At 39.4% G+C, this 25,034-nt stretch overlaps 2 protein-coding genes across 15 annotated transcripts in view; one reads left to right on the plus strand and one right to left on the minus strand.

Moving 5' to 3' along the window:
- LOC106505748 (uncharacterized) overlaps nt 1–22,511 on the plus strand; it is a 1,225,997-nt gene extending 1,203,486 nt beyond the window's left edge. For 2 of the 3 annotated variants that reach the window (XR_014824369.1, XR_002337759.2), the window contains 3 exons: nt 870–987; nt 2,735–2,848; nt 18,682–22,511. The gene's annotated coding sequence lies outside the window, so the exon portion shown is untranslated. The remainder of the gene's footprint in view (nt 1–869; nt 988–2,734; nt 2,849–18,681) is intronic. The other variant, XR_014824372.1, reaches the window with a different exon arrangement.
- LOC106505750 (uncharacterized) overlaps nt 1–25,034 on the minus strand; it is a 742,696-nt gene that overhangs the window by 365,435 nt on the left and 352,227 nt on the right. The window contains exon 5 of one of the 12 annotated variants that reach the window (XR_014824348.1): nt 17,283–17,477. The exons of the other annotated variants lie outside the window; for them this stretch is intronic. The gene's annotated coding sequence lies outside the window, so the exon portion shown is untranslated. The remainder of the gene's footprint in view (nt 1–17,282; nt 17,478–25,034) is intronic. 12 annotated transcript variants of the gene reach the window in all.

Here is a 25,034-nt window from a genome sequence, read left to right on the forward strand (position 1 = left end):
ATTAAGCACTGTTTTTTCTTTTGACAAAATGTTCTTATACTATACACACATTTCCTTAACATAATTTTTTCATTTAATAATATATTGTGGGGATTTGTCCATAAATCATATGAATATTTCTTATTCTTTTAACAGGAAGAATATGCTGTTAATTCTATGCTGCTAAATTAATTTAGCATATTCAAAATTTCACAATTTCTTCCACTGATGCAGATTTAGGTTGTTTCCAATTTTTCCCTACTGCAATAGCCATCCATGAACACCCTTGTATTTATGGCTTGTGTACTTATGCGAATATCTCTGATGGATGGTTCCTAGAAGTGAAGTCGTTAAGACCACGGGTATGCATAATTTAAAATTATTTTTAAGTGTTATAAAAACAGTGCTAAATTTTCCCCCAAAATACTATACCAAATTATACTCTGACCAATATTACATAGAAAAGAGAAATTCCTCCCCCTTCGTTTTAACATTAGACATTATCCATTTAACGAAATTTTTGCCAGTCTAAATTTTTTTTAAATACCTGTCTTAATAAGCATTTTTGTTGTCTTAGTATTTTCTAATCACTATTAGAGGTTGATCATTCTTTCATTTGTAGGCAATTTTTATGTTTGTCCTATAAATTGCTCATCTGTATGTTTACTTGACTCTTCCATTAGGCTGAGCTCAAAAAGACAAAGCTTTATCTTTTCATTTAATTTGTAGGAGTTTAATGTAGAAATTTGCTTTTAGTCTTCCATATGTCTTTCACAATTCGGTTTTCCTTTTTTCCCTATTTGTTATCTTCTGTCTTATTTTCTATTTTCCAAGTTGTATGTTTTCAAATAATGCTTGCTCACCACTGGCTGTCTGATCTTCTTTAAAAGCAAGGCATTTTAAAACCAACTGGAAGCTCTGGATTAGAAGTGAAACTTGCCAAATGGTGGACTTCATTCTCTGTGAGATCCTACGGAAAGCTGATTTTTCTTTGAAGAATCCCAAAATGTAAGCACCTTTAAGCCTTTTCCATGAAGCTGTCTAGTTTTTCCAGAAAAGTCTGTCTCTGCCTGAAAGAACTGGTGATGTCAGAGATTTTCACAAGATGCTAGAAGCGAATCCGGAAAGTGAGCTTGAAATTTCACTTTTCAGTATTCAGATTTTTACCTAATTTCCCTGTTTTTAGCCTGGGGTCTCACCACCACCTAATCTCTCTAAGTCAAGGGGCTCTCCGGTCAATTTCTCCAGGGTAAACCCCCATCTCCTGCTGAACTGGGCAGACATATTCATCTAGCTTCAAAGATCAGGGGTGGAAAACAGGGGCTCTGGCTATCCTCCTGTTGGGACACTTCAGTCAGATCTCTAGGATTCAGCCTGTACTTCATTCTAAACCAACACAGTCCCTAGTGCCTCTATTCCAGAATCACTGTAACGTTTTTCAAGGCGAATTCCCATGCTTGCGGTTGGTAACCCATTCTGAAAGCACTTAGGTTTTTGCCACTCTCCCAGCCATCTGCTTTCCGTCTTCTAAACATCTACTAAAATCTCATGTCCACCATTGTTTCCTTTTTCTGTTCTTTTTGTGCTCATAGGTTTATGCCTTTTAAAAATCTATTGTTTTTTTGTAAAATGAGGTAAGAAAAAAAAAGTTGTGTCCAATCTGCCCTAACCAGAGACTTTTCATGTCTTAAATGCAGATGTTCCTGACAGTCTTTACCAAGCAAAAGTCACTGGCAATCCTCTTTATTTACCACATTAATTTATATGTTAACTTTCTCTTTTTATTGAAATACAATTGACTTTAATATTATGTTAGTTTCAGGTGTACAACATAGGGATTCGATATTTTTAGACATTACAAATTATCACCATGATAAGTCTAGTTACCATCTTTTACCATATGGAGTTATTACAGTATTATTGTCTATATTCCTGTGTACTCCATTACATTCCCATGATCTATTTACTTTTTAACTGGAAGCTTGTACCTCTTGATCTCTCTCACCCATTTCTCTTTATTCCCCTCCATTGCCTTTGTCTCTGGCCACTACCAGTTCGTTCTATGACTGTTTCTATTTGGTTATGTTTGTTCATTTTTTTAAATGTTTTGGATTCCACATATGAGTGAAATCATATGGTATTCGTCTTTGACTTATTTCACTTAGCATAATAACTTCTAAGTCCATCCATGTTGCATGACAACTTTTCTTAAAGAATCCTTAATAAATGAACAGGGAAATTTTAGGATCAACAGGAAAAATTCTGAACAGGATTCAGGATACAGGCCTTCATTTTGATTCTTTCACTAAGTAGCCCATTTCCTTAAAGAAATCTCAGAGACTCAGTCTCTGCATTAGCAAAACAAGAGACTCTTACCACAGGAATGCTAAGGTGATAGATTTTTGAATGAAAGATGTTGTAACTGGTAGCAGGATGATTCTGGAACATGGAGCATGCCTCAAAGAAGGAAGGAACTCACAGGGCACTGCAATTTAGGATGTTGTTTCACAAGTAGACAAAACGGTGCAGTAGAATTAGGGAATTTGGAATCAGAGAGACTTGTGTTCAAATCCTCAATGCATAAAATACATCTGTGTAACTTCTGACATTTCCTCACCTTAAAATGCAATTATGATATGGTATATGACTGTTGTGTACATAAAGGAGTAAGTACCTGGCACATAGTATATCACTGTTAACACTGGCATGTGTTTAATGTATCCTTGTTGACTGATATTTGGAATTCTCTCCACAGATACTTCTGACCAACTTTTCTGATATACCTCTACTATCTGAAACACGAGATTCTCTCTTTGTGGTTTGATGCATAGAAATCCAACCTAACTCAACATGGGTGCTTGGCTACAAGGTATGCTGGAACCATTAAAATGCTGGCACTGCTGGAAAACATGGGGAGGGGGAAACTGAATCAGTGGGCCTGGAGCTAAACAAATGGATCTAGTGTGGAGCTGCCCCCTGAGGTTCAGCATCCAAAGGTTTTGGTCAATCTGATTGGTCTGCTGTCATTTGGAATGATCTAATTTTATAGATAAGACACAATCTAAGTACAGACCATACATGAGAAAGCAGTAGAGGGGTACAGAGACTTGGAGTAGGCAAGGCTATGTGGAATAATATTTGTCTTTCTGCTAACACGGACACTAGGGATTTAAAAAATCAGTCCCTGAATCCCCATTATGGCTCAATGGAAACGAATCTGACTAGCATCCATGAGGATGCAGGTTTGATCCCTGGCCTTGCTCAGTGGGTTAAGGATTTGGGGTTGCCATGAGCTGTGGTATAGGTCGCAGACATGGCTTGGATCCCGCATTGCTGTGGCTGTGGTGTAGACCAGAAGCTACAACTCTAATTTGACCCCTTGCCTGGAAACCTCCATATGCCTCAGGTGTGGCTCTAAAAAGACAAAAAAAAAAAAAAAAAAAAAAAAATCAGTCCCTGAGAAGAGAGTAAGCAAGAGTGAAGCAGAAGGCCAGTTCCCAGCTAAGTGTGCTGAGGTTATGAGGACAGGTTGTGGTTATGGCAGGAATTTAGAGATCCAATAAAATAAACTGAGGTAGAAGGCCAGGCAATCAGAGTGGACTCACATTGCTGGGCTAAAAAAAGACAATGGCACATTATGCTTGCATGTGTCCAGGGTTCCCAGGAGATTCATTTCCTAGAAGGCATGCAGCCACGACTAAATCCAGCTTTCTTCGGGCCCAGTATACCATGTACCTTGCCCTGGATGGTTGACTAGCGGTGCAGGTCCTACACCCACAGGGACCACAGCAGGGCTGGGCTGAGCCAGGCAAAGATGAAAAGAACAATTACACCTGGGTGGACTTTCCTGCTGAAACAGAGCACAGCAACAGGAGACTGCATTTTATCAGGAAGTGAGAGAAGACTCTGAGAAAGGACTGGACTCTTACAAGTGTTGCCCAATATACTTAACAGAAAGAAAGATTGTTAGGGGAGACGTCATGCCTTTGCCTGATCATTCTCCTCTCTAAAAGAGAAGTGGCTGAGAGAAGAAAATAGCTAGCTCAAAGGACTGAATGAGAATATTTCAGAATCTGAAAATAGGGTAATTTCTTTGAAGAGTATGGTCCGTGGCACATAAATTCATTGAGGCTGAGTCCAGAAGCAGCCAGTCTGTCTGAGACTTTATCAGAGACTCCAAATGTTTGGTTTTGTGAGCATCAGGCTTAAAATAGAAACTTTTTAGAAAGGAAATTTTCCTTTAATGTTGGTAGTCAAGTTTATTAACATTCTCAAAGTTCATTTAAAAATGAAATTTCAAAGAGCTGCTTCTTTTTCAATTACTCAAGCTGACAGGCCCATTTTGGATGTGTCATTTCTGATGGATTAGGTCAGTCAAATTGCATTAGATTATAGTGCCACATAGCATGGCGTTAGCCATATAATTGAATAGGACATACACACCGGTGATGAGTATACCAGAGATGCTGTTTTCTGGAAGATGTGTGCATCTAAATATCTATTTTTCATCCCTTATTTTTTTTCTCAGACTTCACATTTCCCTTGGTTTTCATTTTTCTCACATTTCCCTTGGTTTCCTGAAAGCCTTTCCTGAATACCTGGCTTCCCCTAGTTTGTCTATTCCCCAGAGAGAATTGATTAGTGTAAAAGCTTCTTTTCCTAGCTTACGTGGTTCAGGCTCAATGTGAACACTGCAGGAGGAGAGTGAATTCGTGAATGGCTTGACTTACCTTGTTGTAACTCAAACAGCATGACTGGAATTCCCAGGACTTCTACTGTTGAACCTATTTCACTTGAGGTTGTTTTTCTTTATGTAACAAAATATGATTCAGACTATCTTTTTCAAGAAAAACCCAATGGTATAATATGGGATAACTCACAGCATTGAAGGGTCAACTAAAGAATCAGTCTTTGAAAAGGACAAAAGGTCTCCTAAGACCTACATTGTGAGGATGGGACTCTCGTAGGAACGCTATAATTTTCCAGTGTTGTATTTTCTGCTCTGTGTGCTAATTCCACAGACAGAGGTCTGGTGGTTCTAGTTGGGTCTTTTCCCATATTTGGCTAGGGAAAAACAAAAGAGCTTCTTGATTCATCATCGTACCAAGTCTGTACTCATTGGAGGACAGGTGGTTCCCAACGTGAAGGAGACAAGCTGCTTGGTCTGTAAAACCCCAAATACCCACTGCAGCCCCAAAGGAGCAGGTTCCCTTGAAGCCAGATCTGGGTAGGATAGGGAGGGCAACAAAATGGTACTCTAGAATCTCAGTATTGTCAGGTCCTACATGAAATCAGTGAAACCATTACTAAAATATAAGAGAAACAGAAGCTGAGAATAAGCACCAAGTCAGAAACACCAAATGAGGATGATAACAATACCTAATTTTCTAGGTTATGTGTAAGAAATATACGAGATAATGCCAGCAAGGTGAACACTATAGCATCCAATACTTAGTAAGCAGTTGTGTGTGTTGTCCTTCTTGATGCAATCCCAAGATTGTCAAGTGGACATTGTTTCATTGTAGGTTATTCCTTTCAGTTATCATAGAAGTTTTTCTGCCTAAGAAAAGCTGTATTCCGGAGTTTCCATTGTGGCACAGCAGAAACAAATCCAACTAGGAACAGTGAGGTTGTGGGTTCAATCCCTGGCCTCACTCAGTGGGTTAAGGATCCAGCATTGCTGTGAGCTGTGGTGTAGATAGCAGACCAGCTTGGATCTGGTGTTGCTGTGTCTGTGGTGTAGGCTGGCGGCTGTAGCTCCAATTTGACCCCTAATCTGGGAACCTCCATATGCTGTGGGTGTGGCCCTAACAAGAAAAAAGCAAACAAACAAACAGAAACCTGTATTCCAAATCCTCTGTTAGACATTTTCATGGTTAGGGTAGGAGTACACAAGCAATAAACAAGCATTAAAATAGTTCACTTTGCCCCCTCTATACTAAACCTGACCACATCCTGGTAGGCACACTTCCCTCCCCTCTATTTGTTACTCTGGAATTCAGGCCACCACATAGATTAAGAAATGTGGAATAAACATTTAACTCAGATAGGAGGAGGGGAAGACAAGAATCAATGTGATGAGACCAGGAGTAACATGCATGACAAAAGATCTTTGAGAGTTTACAGTTTCTTAGATAACAAAAGAGAAATTAAACCTACTCAAGATGCCTCCTCACCCACAGTTCTTAGGTGTCCAGCATCCAATGATCAGAGCCCTTTAATGAGCAATGGTCATTGAAGGCACAAAACTGACAGAACCAAGATATATGGAGCTTCCCAGTTTCCCAGTTTCAGCCTAAGAATTCAGCCTAAGAATTCCAGAGAAGGGCTTGGTTCTTCAGGCTTAATTAGCCTGAGGCTGTTAGAATTCTACTTCTGCTGATTAGAGAATTGCTAACAACTTTCTCTTCTCCAAAGGCCATTTAAGCTTTTAGGAGATGGTACTTCATCCAGGTCAATATTAATTGGACTTGGTGCTGACATTTGTAGATATTACAGTGACAGGCATCACAGTGACTCCTGGTCTTCCTTCTGATCTCATCCAGAAATATCTCTTTCCCTCATGGCTAACAGTTCTTACCTTATCTTTCTCTATTACTGATTATAAAACTTAGCTCATTAATTGTGTTATACGGTGCTGTAAAATATCTGGGGAGAAAGTTCATACTAAAGCTTGTCTGAGAGCCAAAGAATATAAAACACTGTTATTGGCAGAGGAGATACAATTATAGTGACAGTGAATTCAGGAGATAGCATGTTCTGCACAGTCTAGGGAGAGAGTATAATCTTAGGCTTTACGAAATTTTAATTAAATGAATATATAGGTGTAAGTAATATATAGCAGATACAAAATATACATATTTCCAATTCATCTCCAATGAATTTTCTATTCTTGAGATGCCAGAAAGGGGAATATTTGACAGATGAGCCATCTACGCAACACATGTTGCTGATAGCCTTGATTCGCTTTACATGCCGCAGGGAAAGTTGAATCCAAAATCACAGTTGAATGATATACTGAATATGCATGCATTTATATAAACAATATATTTATATAATCCAGAGAACCCTAACTACAAAGCAGATTCTAGACTTAAGTTCCTTAAATGTCCAGGATTTAATTTGTCACTTAACTCGTAATAACCTTGCTATTTGGGTACTACTGATAACCTATTTCAAAGGCTGTATCTTGTTACTAAATTATAGAAATCAAAATTTGGCCTCCATTATATTTAAATGGAATCTCTAAATGGAAATCAATTCCATTACCATGAGAAAACTGATCGGGGGTTTGGAGTCCCACTCTAGTTATGGCTGTAATTTCCCAGAAGTCCCTGCTATAGCTAGGTAGGTTAAGGATCTGGTATTGCCATGACCTGTGGCATAGGTCACAGATGTGGCCTGGATCTGGTGTTGCTATGGCTGTCAACATATTTATATTTTGTTCCTTCCCCCTAAATAAACAGGTGGTTGCTTTGGCATTATTTAACCATTCCTAGATGGAATATATGGTAAAACAGAAAGAGTATTTGATCAGGAGTTTGAAGCCACAGTCCAATCATGACTCTAATTTCCATTTCCAGTCACTTTGGATAAATCAATGAACCCCACCTAGGCCCTGCTTTCTCCAGCTGTGAAGGAAGACAGCAACACCTCCTCTCTAAACTGAGTTATGACATCAGAGGGAAAAAGTGTTCATAGACAGAAAAGCACCTGACAGTGATTAAGGGCTATAAAGCAAGTGAATCTACATTTGCAGCCACAATTCCTAGTTATTGCAAAGCTCTCCAAATTATCTGGCCATTCTATTACCATCCAACAAAGCAAAACTTTTTGGTTTAAAAACTCTCATAGTTATTCATTTTCTCAGGAGATAATCTCTCCAGCCTTCTTGGTATAGCTAATCATACCAAGAATTAGAATTCTGACATTCTCTGGTATGAAGACAGTGTACACAGCTTTATGAGGTTAAGAAGCTTGTCTCTCAAACAACACTGACTTCTTCCCATCTTGCTCCTCTAGGCCCTGGCCTCCCACCCTCTCAAACAGAACCTCATGGCTCTCATGAAAGCTGTTGGTATCTATGCAATAGCTCAGGAGCCACAGTCACTTTATGTGTTAACATGACATGTCTAGACATAGCTAGCTTTATTGTTTGGAACTGCCTTGGAGATGGGGCACTGAGTGCCTCTGGACAGGTTGTAGGTGCTAATGAATGAGATGATTGCCATGCAGATAAACTAAGTCGGCAGAGATAACAATTAAAATGATGCTGCTGCAATGCCAATGTTATTTTAAAATTTAATCATGCTGTAGGGTGACTTAATGGGAATTTTTCAATAATAAAGAAACCAAGCCAGATGCCAGTACTGTGAATGAGCCTCTATCCATACAACACAAAGCAAAATACTGTTTCGATGATGAATCACATTAATTTATAAATGTAGATGGTAAAGCAGCATAATTCATAACCCAATGTTGGGTTTTTCTCACTCTGACTTATTCCACTATGTTTGTACTTTAGTGAGCTAACCCAATAATTATAAAATGCCTTCACTTTTACTATACAGACTCAGTCTGAACAGAGTTATACCATGGTTAAGAGTGAAAGTAAGAGGAACACACAGGAGAACTATGAGAACCCAACCGATCAACTTTTAACTTCCAAATGAAAAAAATAGTTCTAATAAGCAGTATCTTCTGATCACAGTAATTAACATGGTCCCAAACAGAATAAGAAGGAGTTATCTTTACTAGGTAATATCTTTAGTATGAGACTAATTGATTTTTTTAATAGCTGCTCATGGCACATGGAAGTTCCTGGGATGGGAGTGAATCACAGATGCAGCTGTGCTACAACTGTGGCAACACCATATCCTTTAACCCACTGTGCAGGGTTGGGTATTGAACCTGAGCCTCCACAATGACCCGAGCCACTGCAGCTGGACTCTTAACCTACTGTGCCTCAGCAGGAACTACCAAGGCTAACTGATTTTTCACTTTTCAGTATGTGCAAGTGATAGGAGCACAGAAGCTAAGATCTTACATTTTAGAGCAGGAGTTCGCAAGTGACAGAGAGTCTGAAGGTCAAAAGTGGCCCACTGCCTATTTTTACACAGCTCACATATTTTAAATTGTTTATTACATTTAAATTTTTTTCAAAAATCAAAATAAAGTAATATTTTATGACAGGTAAAAATTATTTAAAATTCAAATTATGGTTCCAACAGAGACAGGTTGGGGGGGGGAATGGTCTGGGGGTTTGGGGTGCAAATGCTATAAAATTGGGTTGTGATGATCCTTGTGCAACTATAAATGTAATAAAATTAATTGAGTTAAAAAAATTCAGTGTCCATAAATAACAATTAATTGTAACAGCCATATCCATTCACTCATGTGTCATCTGGGGCTGCTTTTACACTACAATGGTAGAATTGAGTAGCTGCAAGAGAGACCACATGGCCCTCAAAGCCAAAAATATTACTGTCTGACACTTTGGAGAAAGTGTGCTAAACCAATATCCTAAAATTATCCTGATTAGGTTCAAATCCTACTCTACCTCTTATTAACTGGATGTTCTTGGGCAAGTTAGCCTACATACACCTTAGTTTCCTCATCTGTAAAATGAGAATTCCCTTATATCTACACATGTTGTTTGTGAGAACTAAGAGCATCAAAAGTATATAATGTGATTAAAACAGTCTATGGCACATAGTAAGAATTCTCTAACTGTTATCACTGTTATGATATTTTGTCTTCTAAAAAGTTCAATGATTACACATTATGCTGATTTGGAAAACTGTCAGGAAGAATCTTTATTAAATGAGAAAATAATTGAAAATATGAAATTGATTATAAACATGTTGTTTTATGTAAGTTCAGCAAGTAAAATTGCATAAGGAAAAACAGTGTATTTGGTTTATTTTTCTTGCCACACTTTACAACGTTCTTAGCTGAAAGTCATGGCGTAATTTTGAAGCCCACTGATCAAGACTGACAATACTGTTAAGCAAAAACAGTTGGATTGGCATACTGGCTATATTCCTTAAAGATAGGATTAAGGCTTCTGGAATTATTTCCCGATAAAATACAAAATTAAGTATTGATTACTTGACTAAAACACCAGCCTCCATTTAAACAGTTATGATCAATTGTGTCAGCTCATTGTGTTAACCTTAAATATTATAAAATACAAGACAAGTGCCTGAAAAGCTAAAGATATTTTAATTTCAAATTTTTGCATTAGAGGCTTTTAAGACTTGTCTTTATTTCCTTTTGAAGCAAATTTAATCTAGGTTGAAAATATATATGTTTAAGAAAAAATAGCAAAGCAAAGGTGATAGTAGAATGTAATGATCAACATAAAAAGGTTCTTGTAAATTAATTATTAATGGGTAAAGAATGAAATGTGAGTATAGAATATGAATATAATTTTTTTAAATTGCTTTTTTCATTTTTGGCTGCCCTGAGGCATATGGAGTTCCCAGGCCAGGGATCAGATCCAAGCCACAGTTGCAACCTACACCACAGCTGCAGCAACACCAGATCCTTTTCAACACGTTGTGCTCCACTAGGAATCTAACCCTCATCCCACTGATGCAGAGATGCTGCCAATCCTGCTGAGCCACTGTGGGAACTCCATGAATATAAATGTTAAGAAAGAATACAAATGATAAATCAAGAAACAACATAAATGGTAAATAAACATAGATGCAAACTGATGCTTTTGGAATGGATTAGCAATGAGATCTGCTGTGCAGCACTTAGAACTATGTCTCGTCACTTATGACAGAGCATGATAATGGGAAAAAAAAGAATGTATACATATATGTGTAACTGGGTCACCATGCTGTATGGTAGAAAAAAAATTGTATTGGGGAAATAACAATAAAAAAAATTTTTAAATGGTAAATAAACAAATGAAAAATCATTTTCTCATGATTAAGTCAATTCGGATTAACACAGAAGGTATTTGCTTACAGACTGGCAAAAATTTCCCCTAAATGATAATAATTCTAAGTGGAATAGTCACACTAAAGGCTAATGCAATATTTCTTGGGAACCATATTGTTTTCTAAATGCTTTATATACATTAACTCAACTGAACCTCAGAACAACCACCTAAATTCAATATTATAATTAGAGATACTCTAACACCATTTTACTAAAATAGAAATGAAGGCCCAAGATCATATACCTGGTTGGAGCTACAGCTGGTATATTGTGGTCTGTTTCCACAATTGTTGCTTCTAACCATTATCCTCTTGGAGCAATGATATGTATACATTCATACTCTACTGGTTTCAGAGAAAAAATATACACTGCAAGCTAAGGACAGGCAAAAAGGGAAAAATATCATCTCTGTTGATTTCATCCCCGTCTTAACCTCTTTCAAAGGAATGTGTGTTCTTATTCCACAGCTTTTCCTGGACAAATGGTAAATATGTTTTCAATGATATTTTTTAGTCAATATAACAAAATCTGTCCAAGGCAAATAACATCAGTTTTTATCATGCCGGAAATACTACACAAATACACTGTGGTTGTTTCCAGGTTTGGGTCAGAAAAGGAATGACAAGTAAAGGTTAAGATGAGTTTTCTCTGTGTTGATATGCAAAAGAATGGAAGGACAATTATTTATTGAGGATCTACCAAATTCTAAGAGCTTTATATGTGTTGACTTATGCTGACCTCATAACTCTGGGAATTGAGTTATTATCTCCACTTGACATAAGACAGCTCTAGATCAGATTAGCAAAGTCACTTAAAGCTAACTAAACTCACAAAGCTAAAAAGTGTCATAAGCTGGTTTAACTCCAGTTTATCTATTCCCAAGATCTCTGCTCCTTCCAGGACACAGCAATGCCTGCTTAGATAAAGGATTATTATCTCAGTTTGATCTCTATACCATGAGGAAATGGAATTCTGATATGCATTGTTTGGAGCTGGGGTACAAAACCAGTAGAGTGTGCAAGGAGGAACAAATATAAGAACAGGAAAGAGTATTTTACAGCAAAGGGGGAGGATAGCCTGGATAAACACTAGAATCAGGAACTAGAGCTCACAGTTAGTTTTATGTGCTCATGTAGCATGACATATGAATAGAGCAAATCAAAGGGTTGACAACAAGACACGTGGCCTGAAATTCATCATTAATATGTTGGGAAGCAGCAGAGAGTGAGCTACATCATGTGAACCACTCTGTGTTTACACAGCTGAAACCTGATGAAAATATACATTAAAAATACCTATAAAAGAGAATGTAAATAAACACCTGGCCAGAATGTAGAGCCACAAACAGGAGCAGGATACGGATTTTCAAGAAGGGTCAAGACCTTGGCATGTGGTGAGAGATGACTACATTAGCAAGTCCAGGTAATGGTGGGAATCCTGCCTAGTCAGTACAGCGGACAGATAGAGCCAATCAGCAGTCAGTGCCAGAGGGCCTGCCATGGATGGCAAGAACTTGGGCCCATAGAAACAGAACAAGACCCAGGCAGAAGTAAATGAAGTTCCAAGTCAGTTGCTATATCTCTCTTAAAACACTTTAACAAGCTTTGTCCCTATACAATGATGTGTCTGTACACATCTCTTCCACTAGACTAGGAACCCTTTGAAGGCAGATGCAATGATTTATCCATCTTAAATATTCAGACCCTAACATTATAGATCTTAAATAAATCTTTTATGAAGAATGGAAAGGTGAATTATAAAAATTAAATTACATGAGTTTGATGGAAAACCATTTACTATAGTTGAGTCACAGAGTCCAGAATAGGCTTAGGAGTCAGTCTAACTGGCTGCTGAATCACAAGAGCTGCCAAACCAGAGCCCCTAAGATTGTACTGATCAGAAACAGAACTCTTTCAAGGGCCCTGCCTGGCTATTGGGCCATAGCAGTGGAACAGAAGTGCTATGAAGGCAGGGAGATAGCAGGTGGAATTTTACCAGGTCAAAGCTATTGCTGTGAACTGTGGATTAACTAGATACGCTGGAGCAAGTCTAGAGAAATGAGGGAACAGAGGTGAGGGGACAGGAATCCATACAGGGAATAGAATAATGAAAAAGTGAGGGCTCTATTGCTAGAAGAGAGATGAATTTTGGGTGACAGTACAGCTCACTTCAAGAAGGTTTTTTTCTCTGTGTAATATTCTAGGGCAGACCTGAGACCAATGAGTAGAAAATAGGTTGACTTCACTTGCTAGTAGCATGCTTAAACCCATGGCAGAAAAATCACAGGGGTCAGTCTTAATGGATAAGAACTGGTGAGATTAGGGTGGAACCACATGACCCCCCAAGGTCTTTTCTTATCACTGGTTCTATACTTCTGCATTCCTGCATTTTGAGGAAGCTCAATCAAAATCTCAGAAAGACAAAAATTTTGTTTAAGAACTACTGGAGAGGAGTTCCCGTCGTGGCTCTGTGGTTAGCGAATCTAATCAACATCTATGAGGACGCAGCTTCCATCCTTGGCCTCACTCAGTGGGTTAAGGATCTAGCATTGCCATGAACTGTGGTGTAGGTAGCAGACATGGCTTGGATCTTGTGTTGCTGCGGCTGTGGCATAGGCCAGCAGCTACAACTCTGATTCGACCCCTAGCTTGGGAACCTCTGTATTACACAGATGTGGCCCTAAAAAGCAAAAAAAAGAACTACTGGAAAGAGAAAGCGGTGGGTGGGAGAGAGAGACACACCAAAAAAAAGAGAGAGAGAAGCGTATGGCATCCAGAGCTGGTATCTCTTTGTACAGTTTTTAATCTAGATTCAGTGAATATTTGTCATGGTCTCATTCTCAAAGCTTTGTGCTATCTCACTGAAGTAACAAGTTGCTGGCTATCATGTCCCTCATGCTACTCTTTACCCTAAAAATTCTGAATCTCAAATTTCATTCATATAGCTGCCCTGCTTTCACTTTTGAAATATTAACTAATTTGCTTTAATGACCATACTCATTACCTCCTTACTTCTATGAAATAGTATGTCATACAAAATAATTAGTTGATCCCCCCCATGACAAATATCATACCTCCCTGACAATTTCAAAGCTAATTTTAATTGTCCAGAGTAGCACTGTGAGTCAGCGGCAGCTCTAATACATGAACTTGGAACTCTGACATCCAGAACAGGTGCCTTTCCCTTCAAGTGTAAGGACGATGCCAGGGGCCAGCTGACAGCAGGATGTGACTTGATGACTTCGTTTTCTTTAGATGGTGAAGCTGTATAGAGTCAGCAGCACTCTCTGACCCAAATCATTCATCCATTCATTTATCCACTATGCTCAGCAAATACAAGAGCAAAACATTCTCAGGCTCTACTTTCCTGGAGCCCAAACACATCTCCCAATATTTGGAAAAAATAGTCATGAGCATAAATTGAAAAGCGAATAAATGGTGATTTTACAAGGTGGGGGAAGATCTAGCACATAACTAGATAAATTTGACCAAATGTCTAATTGGCATGGCAAAGCATTGTGATGATGCCAAACAGAGCACAAGTGGAAGATTGGATTGGTCACTCCACACGTTCTAAATCACTAATAATGTGAAGGCCTTCAAACTGCATGGGAACTGAAATTCTTAAGCCTTCATGGCACAACTTTTCAGTTGAAACTAGTTTTGAGTTTTTACCATGCGCTAGGAAAATTTGCAGGAGTGCCACTAAATTCCCAAATAATCCACAAGGAATGTCCTCTCAACAAATATCTCAGACTCTATCAGGCAAAAACAAACAGCAGAGGTAGGAAGGAACCCAGAGCTCTTGGGCTTCAAAGTCCATGCTTTCCTAACTTTCCTCAGTTATTGCCCTTTCGACAGGTAAATTACAATTGAGGTGTGGCAAGTGCGTCTTCTAAAGTACTTGGCTTAATGCTGCCTGGTCATGGTGGTTAATGTAGTTAATTCTGGAGCATTAGGAGTGCGCTCAGGGCCTTGGGGCCCTTTGAGGGAGTGTATCTGAGTGCCATCCTCAGAGCAGCCAGGTTTTACCAAGAGCTGGAGGAAGGGACTAGGACATTGTCCTCTTTGTATTGGGTCATAGGAAACTGAGGCATCCAGCATCTTCACAGTAATCCACATTCAGAGGGGATGTGTTTTATCTAATACCTTTGAGTTTTATAAGCTACAGGACCCTGTGGCAAAAGTGAGAGTGGGTCAAGAGGAGCAGGCTAAATGGCATCAATGACCCGGATTGGAGTCAATCTTTGCTGGAATGCCAAGCAGCTGTGAGCTGGTTCCTTATCCCTGAGTTGTTGCCTAGAGAAGCCATTTCACTACATTATGCTTCAGGTTACACAATGGTCCTAAATGCAGGAATGATCAGTTGGCAGCTTCAAATAAATATAAACAACACAAAAAGCACTAACCAAACCCTAGAGCATTCTCTTTCTTTTAATAAATTAACATTTCTTGTAAAAACCAAAGCTTGTTACATGCCTGTTCAGGAGGGTCACTTGTACATCCCAGATCCAAGCACATGCTGTACTCTGTGTTGCAGCCCACCTGACCACCTTCAAATATGCAAAGCTCATAACTAAGACTAAAATTTAGTTATCAGTATTTTCCATCTGACTGCATAATTATAAGAGTTGATTAGAAGGCCTCTTTTTAGCTCATTCATATCTCCAGGGTAGACACAGAATTAAGCAACTGTAATTGCAGAGGATGGAGACAGTGTAAGGCTTTGAATTGGTGTACATAAAATGAAAAAAAAAAAAAGAACACCCAAAAGTTGTCTGTTTAAATTAGTGTGAGTTTATATTCACTTGTTTTTGATTCTCTATTACAGCCCTGGAGGCTCACAAACAAATTTTCACGTGGTCTCCTTTTTTCTTTCTCTCCACGTGTGCATTTGTATATTTTGATATAAGGATGAATTCTCACTAGCCAATGTTAATCTCCTTATACGTATTTTTTCCTAACGTAATAACTGGCTAAAACATTGGAAGATTACTTCTGAGCCATACAGTGTGATCGAATTGATAGTATGCAAAAACCTAAATCTGCAGAAATGCAATTTTGACTTCTGAAAATTTCTCTCGAATTGTAGCTCAGAGAATGAAAGGAAATATGGCCCAAGAAAAATATAGAGGAGTTCCCATCATGGCTCAGTGGTTAATGAATCCAACTAGGAACGATGAGGTTGCGGGTTCGATCCCTGGCCTTGCTCAGTGGGTTAAGGATCCGGCACTGCTGTGAGCTGTGGTGTAGGTCACAGACACAGCTCAGATTCTGCATTGCCTGCGTTGTTGTGGTGTAGGCTGGTGGCTGAAGCTCCGATTAGACCCCTAGCCTGGGAACCTCCATGTGCCACGGGAGCGGCCCTAGAAAAGACAAAAAAAAAAAAAAAAAAGAAGACAAAGAATACAGAGTCCTAAAAATATGGCAGAATTTGACTCTATTTTATTCTTGCTCAAGCCCTGTAGATTAAAATAATATTTCAACTTAAAATAAACATATATGTGTATCTTCCGTATTTCTTCCCATCCCCCAAAAGATAAGAGCAAAATAAAGTTATCTTTAGTCTGCAGCTGCTACCAGAACCATCAAGAGATAACACTGGTAAATAATATAGCCACATAAAAAGCTTGGACGCCCACAAAGATGTTCTTCCTTTGCGAGGGGTGGGGAAACAGCACTAAGTGAACAGAATGATAAACAGTAAAGCCCATAATTCCTCGTGACAGTCTGTGCATCTATCCACGACACAAGGTTCTTAGAAATATGAATCCCACTATTTTAGGTTGCCCTGCTCACCAAGAAACCATTAATTTAGCAAACATATATGAGGGTTTACTCTAAACTAGGCAGGTGTGCTTTAATAGCAATATGAACACAGGGGAAGCCAGTACATCTGTCCAGGTATGTCAGAGAAGGTTTCTTAAGGGAAGTGACATTTCATATGAGCTGGGTGATCATATAAACAATTGTAGACACATGTGCCAAAAAGATGGGATAATATGAGTAAAGTCTTAAAGACATACCGTTAGAGAACTACCGAAGTGATCCAAAGGAAGTATTACATGCGTGGTCTAGGACAGTGCCCATAAGAAAGTAGTGTCCCTTTTTGTCACCTATCAGGCATACCCAGATGAAAGAGCATATGCAATGATACAAAAAGCCTATTTGAAATGTTTCTCACCATCCCATACATATCTGCACTTTCTACTTTCAGTAAGATAATTTCCATTTATATAGAATCCTTAATCCCAAAGCCCTTTCAAACAAAGCAAAAGAAATGCAGCCCAGTCCCTGTCAGTTAGCAGAAGAGGGACTGCAAAAGGCCCAGGTGTGCCTTTCCCGCCCTACCTGGTCAGGTGCCAGGATGAAAGGCTTGCCAGGCCAGAGGCCCTGTCTGCCTGTCCATGCCCCAGGAAGGTTTGTGCCCACATGCCAGCCCTTCAGTGGCCATCCCTGTGGCAAGACCTGAGAGAGAGACTGCATCCAGCTGAGCCCCCTTACCAGGGCAGCCAGGCAAGGAAAAGGGGAGTCCAGCCAAGGCACCTGTAGATGGAAGAGGGGATTTCATTGTCCTCTGACTGGCTTGACTAATGAAGATCACTTGCTATGGCACCAAAAAGGGTTTTGTTTATGAATTTTAACCTTCAATCCCAGGTGTTTTAAGACAAATTTCAGGAAGTTGGCAGGCTGTACAATTTAGAGGACCATTTCAGAAGGCAGGTGTCAGGGAAGCAGGTGGCTATGGGATTGCACCCTGAGCTTCTAATCCAGAGAGACAGCAGCCCCTCCCATCTATTCAACACTATCCCCTCCCTCTGCCTCAGAAAGGAGTCCTGCTGGGGCAGTTCTCTTTACCACCCATAAAAAGTGGCATTCCCTGAGGTGATCTCTCATGCCCAGGGTCCCACAGGTGGACTTCTTGAGAAGGTTTCTGGCCAGGTGGGTTGGAAGTCCAATTGTAAAGGAAGTTTATAAAGAAGACCTTTCCCCACTAGACTATATTATTGAACTGGAGGGTGTACTTTCTTTTTTTGATGCATGTAAAAGTAAATTTCTTCTTTCTTTTTTAGTTTTTGTTTTGTTTTGTTTTCTGGTTAACTTCCCCTTTCAAATATCTTAGCTCATCAGTGTGTTTTTAGCCTCCCTTATGGTTCCTAAGTAATTTAGACTCTGAGGTCTGCACCTTAAATTCTCTCAGCAAATCACACCTTTTCTCAAACCTATTGCTTTTCCTTTGGAGCTGCATTTCATATCTCCATTAAGAGCATCATTTTTACCACTAGCCACAGGCTCAGAACCTTGAGGGCATCTTTGACTTCTGGTTCTACTTCCACCCCTTTCCACACAATCCATTCAAGTTCTGTCACTTCTACCTTTCATACCATCCTATGTTTTACCTTCCTGCTTCTACCCTCCTGGCTTAGCTCCTCTTGCCTGGAACATTTCTAGTCCCGAGGCTGGACTGTTCACCTCCAGTGTCGCCATTCTGATTGTCCAATATCCTACTGAAAGTTCAACCTTCCTCATATATATATTATAAATAATTAGATATATAAATATGTATACATATTTGTATAGATTTGTATAATATATATGTTTAATTTATTTCCAACTTCTTATAAGTTTGTCCAAGGTTCTCCAATGTCTCTGGAATAAAATGCAAACTTTTTCATATGACTGTTCAAAAGCCTTCTGAGTAAATGCACACCAACTCACCCTTCCAACGTTCTTCTACTATTCCTCACAGGTACTTTATAGTCTGCCCTGTGGATTTTAAATTATATTTTTGGAACCCCACTTCTTATGAGAATGCTGTAGAATCCATGGCCAAGAACTAACAGTGGGAAAGAAGATGCTGAACTTACGGTAAGCCCCTGCCCCTAATTTTATTATGTTTCTTAAATTTTACATTAATGTTTAGTATTTACATTTAATGTATAAATCTATTATATTTAAATCTTACATACAAAAAGGCCCACTTCTTAAAAGATAGTGGTGAATTTTAAACCTACTGCTCTCTTGTAACTGAAAACTTTTCTGAGCTCTGAACATCTGACCCCCGTCCTGTCTTTCACCACTGTGCTCTCCACCTGGCTCAACTGCCCTGTCATTCTTCACACCCATTTCCATACCCCCAGATCCAGCATCTCTTCCAAACACACCTTAAATGAACATCTTTCATCTCTAAGCCTAGACAATCCAGGAGCTCTCTCTCCCACCTCAAGGGAGAGGCTGCAGAAAAGGTTTGCATACTGGTAGGGCCTGTTAGCTGGCAGATTTCCATTGTGGTACTTATGTGGATCAGAGGCAGGCAGACAAAAAAAGGAAGGATTCTGCCTCTCATTTAGTCCTCTCTACTTCTTTTGATTGAAACTCTTATATGTCAATGAGAGGTAAATGCTGTGGTCAGAGGCTCACTCGTGTGGCCATTTAGGAGACAGATTTCCAACCAATCACTTTGACTTCTGCCACCTTACTTCGCTACTCATACCCCATCACCCTTTTGGAAGAACCACCCCTTGAAAAGGGCTTCTTACTTCAATTACAAACTTTGCCTTCCCTGTGCTCTCAACACTGGCTGTCCCTACCCATTTATATAGTAATCTTTCCTACCCACATACCCTTCTGGAAATCTACCAAAAACCCTTCCTCTCAGTGTTTTGAACTAGAAGTCATCACATTTCACTGAATTCGTGTTTTTGATGGAATAAATTCAAAGACTCAAGCATTATGTTGGATTAGGGAAGATAGCTGAGATCCAAATTGGTCAAGAGTTAAGAAAGTTTGATAAGATAAAAAGGATTGACTAGGAAACAAAATGAAGGGAGGAGAGGAAATGGATCAAATCTGTGTTGGACAGAATTGAAGACAAAGCAAGCAAAAGTCCTCCAGTTCAGGTGTTCAAGCAGCTGAGAAAGTAGCATGAAATAGAATGACAAAGCTCTAAGCCAGATGCTAAAACAGAGGTAGCCCAGCCTCAACCTTTTTCATGGTTCTTCTGGCACTAAGCAGTTCTTACCAACAGATGTTAAAAGGAACAGCAGAGGCTTTACCTGTGATATAATGCCAAACGTGGCAGCAGCAGGAAGTTCTGTAGTTTTCACACTACTTAAATGAAAAAAAAATTATCTCCCATAGGCAGTGTATGATGTCACTAACGTAATTCATTCAGAAGAATTGTGTTCAGAATTTATTAAGATTTTTTTATACAACCAGGAAAACAAGGAGGAAGGCAAAGATATTTTCAACATGCAGCTAAAGTTTTATCCATATACCCAAATGATAATCAATTGAAGTCAAGGAGGAAAAAATGGTCACTTCATTCAGCAAGCATGCACTGATCAATTAAGTGAGCCATTAAGAAAAAGTCAACTCCAAAAAAAAAAAAAAAAAGGTTGAAATTGGATCTGTCTCTATGTGAGCGTATGTGTAGGTATTCAGCCAAACACAGGAAATATCAATAAAATAACAAGCCTCTGGTTATCATGGCCAGCCAGAATGCACTTAGGCAATTGCTCCATGACTTCTAAGGGCTCTGGATCTTAACAAAAATTGAGTAGAACAAAGATTTGTTTCCATATCTACTCTTAGGAAAGATAATGAAAACAACACAGTCTGGAAAAGAAAAAGCTTTCTATGTGCAAACATGTGTGCTTGTCCCACTAGAAGTAGAAAGACACAGAAGCTCAGAAGTGAATCACCACCTCTAGAACTAAAATGCCTGCAGCCATTGGGTCTAACTTCATTTCTCAGGAAATGAGGCAGTTCAGTCATGCACAGAAATTAAAGTGTACAGGTGGGACAGTGGTAAATAAAATATGAATTGTAATAGAATCTAAAATGCCAGTGGTTCTATTATTGTACGCTTTATGTGATCATGAGGCAAAACAGCCTGGGTAATGAGAGGTCACAATGGCTAAATATCAGAGCACTAATGGCTCTCACTGGTGGGAAGCAATGATCTCAATAAAATGCAACACTAATGGAAACAGTCCCACCAGGAAAAAGCTGACATCTCTATTACAGAAAAATGGAGATAAATAGAGAAACCTCAATCCACCAAAAATATATTGTTTCAACAAATAATGCCTTTTTAAAATCAGTTGGGAAACAACAGTTTCTGTTGCAAGTACCTGCTTCTAGTGCTACTTCTACCTAGACTCCAATCTTTAGACTTTCCCTTGAGTGAGTTAATCAGCTAGCTGTGTCTCACAATTCTTCAGAAGACTCTCGGATATGGCAGATGTGATCAACATGGCCATGAAACGAGAGCTATGTGGTTAAGCAATGTGTGACAAGGCTGCTGAGGAAGAAAAGATGGCTCAAGCAGAAGCCAAGCATTACCTCAGGCTTAAATATATTCAGTCCACCCTGAGCCTCCCACCATAGCCTGCATATACTCAGGGTGAGGACAGAAAAGGTTATAGGGGTCTTTGTGAAGGCATCTTATTATTCTGAGGATCCTGAAGAGAACTGGGTTTTAAGCAGATGTCATGACCCCATACAGACTTGGGAAAATGACTTTAGCAGGTGGGATGACTTGCAGTGGGAAAAGAAAACAAAAGTCAGAGAGCTCAGGTAATCAGTGGATCCCTGCCCACTTTCTATCTAATGCAGGGTAAACACACCCTCCTGTTGCCCTCTGCTACCCAGATCCATTGCTGTGATCTTCTATTTAACTCTAGGCTAAGTATCAGGATTGGGTTTAAGACTGGGGATCTTAGACCAGAATTCTACAATGATTTGAAACCAATTATGGTCAGGAGTGGGGACTATGTTTGGAAGGGAGTACTGGATTTCCTAACAAGGAGATTTCAAGCCACATAGGCACCTGACTGCGCCACCCTCTGTACATCCCCCCTCCACATGCATTTGAAATTCTGAAGCCTCCTCCTGGAAAAGCCTGTGTCCTCTTCACTGTGCCGCAAGGATTCACACCATGACCAGTTGTGAATGATGGGAGTGTGTCATTTGCTCAGATGTGACTGGAAGAGGGAGAAGATTGAAAATCAGCCTGCTAGTGTGAAGTGTTGCTGCTCTGAACCCAGTTTTGAAACCTAGAGAATAATTTATTCCAGGTGGGCTATTGTCCTCTCCCATTCCATTGAGGAAGAGGAGTTGAAGAACTGGTGAAGCAATGGATTCCATTAAGAGAGGTATCAATGCTCATTGTGTTGCGTTTTAATAGCTCATGAAAACAATAGGGGAGCTACAAGAGTAATTCACAAAACTAATTTGCCTTCTTTGACTAACACTCCATGTGTAAACCTATTCAACTCCCGTTGCAGCTGCTTTCCCTCATCCCCTATTTTATTCCTTTTAGGTATTCCTTCATCTCTTCATCTCATATTTCTCTTCATCTCATATTTCTCTTCATCTCTAATTTTCACAATTACTTCTCTTCCCCCAATTTACTAATACCCATTTGAATATTAAGACAGTAAATAAAAATTTCTCCTTATGTGAAACTATCAGGTGAAAGTAGCATTCAAACCTAGACTCTGAAACACTCTGTTTGCCAATATAGAGATAAACTGAATGTGTGTTCATTAGTCTGTCAACCAAAAAAGAAAAAAAGTAGAGAGTTTAGGGTCTAAGGAATTACAATTCAGGATACACAGGTTTGGGTGAAACTGAAAAGAGTGTTACAGGGAAGAGAAAGGGTCAGGGGCTTGTAAAGTCAGAAGCCAGGAGGCTGTGCTCTGACACAAGAAAGAAAATATTTGTCCTTAAGGGGTGTCTGTCACAAGTCATTTTAGGGCAAGTGTCTGATAAGTATCTTGAGTTTCTGGTAGATGCCCTGGATGCCTTTGTTAAGAAAATAAGTGGTCAGATTCCATCCAGGCTGAGATTGAATAATCATACTTCCTCAATGGCCTCCCAACTCCATTTCAGAGAGCTCTCTTGGCAACAATGTGAACTCCATTTTTATTTTCTTTTCACATCTAAAGGAACAGATGATTGAGTAAGAAACGAGGGTGGTGCTTGCCTGCCTTCATGATTCCACAAATGGCAGATCCTAGGGGATGGACAGGTCCTGCTCTCTTCTCTTCCTAACTACATTTCCTTTTCTCTCCTTTCTGTCTATGTGTCTATATCTCAACCTACCGTAAAAATTTCCTATTGCCCATTTCCCCTTCAATTTACCATAATATGGAACTAAAAATATGTATTTCAGCAATTTTGATATATGACGAGTTTTTATTTTTCAATTTACCATCTTTCTCCTGTGTGTAGAACATTACAGTGAGTTACATGGGATAATTTTTTTACAAGTTTACACTCTTCTGGTCTTCACTGTCCTCTGTAAGACAAAGCTTCCCTTCCCGCCCTGTAATGCCCTGTCAATGTCCTTGCCATTATTTAAGACCTAGCTCAAATCACACATCCTCTAAGAAATCGCCTTAATTCTTCAACTCAAAATTAATCATTTCTTTCCATTTATTTTTATAACACTATGGGCTTATATTTCTTAATTCCCCTTTCATCCAATCAGTCATGCATTCACTCACTATTCTGGACTGAACTCTGTCTCCTCCAAATTCACACCTTGAACTTGTGACTCCCATTGTGATTACATATGGAGATAGGGCCTTTGGGAGGTAATTAAGGTTAAATAAGGTCATAGGGTGGGGCCCTAATCCCATAGGACTGGTGTCCTCATAAGAAGAGATAGGCACAAGAAGAAAGGGGGGGTCGCATGTGGGAAGCATGCACATGCAGAAGGGGGTCATCTGTAAGCCTAGGAGAAAGGCCTCAAGAGAAACCAAACCTGCCCACTCCTTCATCTTGAACTCCCAGTCTCCAGAACCATGAGAAAATATGTTTCTGTTGTTTAAGCCAGCCAGTCTGTGGTATTTTGTTATGACAGCGCTAGCAGGCTAATTTGCTTACGAAAAGTGCAATGCAAGCCTACTATATATTAGGTCTTTTCTTTATGGCCCCTACATAACACAGCCTCCTCTGCAGGAGTTATACTGATGCATAGAAGCTTCTGAGCTCAGGGAATACAGTTGACCTGAGGTTTCTGGCCATGGCCACGTCTACTGGATTCCCTTCCCACCCCGTTCACTGTCAGCCTAAGAAAGACAATTGTGTTTTATACCCACTGCCTTTCCTCTCATGCACACCCTGCTTTTGTTTGTACTAACAATTGTTTGTTTTCACATTTGAAAAAGAAGAAACAAGATGCATAAAAACTCCCTCTCCCTTCACCCTTTTTGGCTTTTTACAATTGACTGCAAAAAACTGTCCAAGTTCAGGAAAATTGATTTTTTTCCATTTAAATAATCTAATCCTCACAAACCTTTTAACACCCAAACAAAAACCATTTAAGGCACAGCAAGATAATTAATATTGAAAATAGTCTCCACAGGGGATCTGCATACCTACCTGCCAACATTTTCCATTTGGAGGAAGCATCTAGTTTGTAGTTTTAAGTTTATGGAAAGGTTTACCTCACTGACATGAATTCTATTTTAATAGACATTTCCTTCCACATATTTTACAAATTGATTAATTTAACTGGCTAAATACTAATTAAAAATGCATTAGGAAATAGTTAGTATTCAACAGCTTTGGTAATATTCTTATTGATGCTTTCAAAGCCCATTGAATCAGAAAATCAAGGCCATAGAGTCTTATTTCTCTACCACAGCCTCACTGATACACTGTACAAACTCACTGGTGCTGATGGGAGCGGCACTGGGAGGAGAGAGCCCAGCCAGGAGGAGGAGATAAGTCATTATCTCAAGGCCAAGTGCCACTATTAACACTGCAAGCAAATTCAGGATGCACACAAGCATAAAAATATCCCTTCCCCTCATACTCACCTTGGCTTCTGTGAATTGAGAGCATGCAATGGAACTGGAGTAAGACTGATAAAAACCCTGCATAGTGAGAACCCACTGCCTCCCACAGTTCTGCAAACACTGCTCATTTCTAACCTCTCCCTTGTGATAAAACCTTTTTTCCTCTGGAGAGCCAATTCTAATCACATCTATCCCTAAGACAGTTCTTACTCTCAAGTTCGTGAGCAGGCTTCCAGAAATCTGTGAACTTACAGAACTGAGAATGTATGAACATATTTCTGGAGAGAGG

The sequence above is a fragment of the Sus scrofa genome, chromosome 13 (assembly GCF_054392235.1).
Source record: "Sus scrofa isolate SSC_HxYL_T2T_F1_AM1 chromosome 13, Sscrofa_HxYL_maternal_Yorkshire_Landrace_v2.0, whole genome shotgun sequence".
In the NCBI taxonomy this organism is placed as follows: Eukaryota; Metazoa; Chordata; class Mammalia; order Artiodactyla; family Suidae; genus Sus; species Sus scrofa.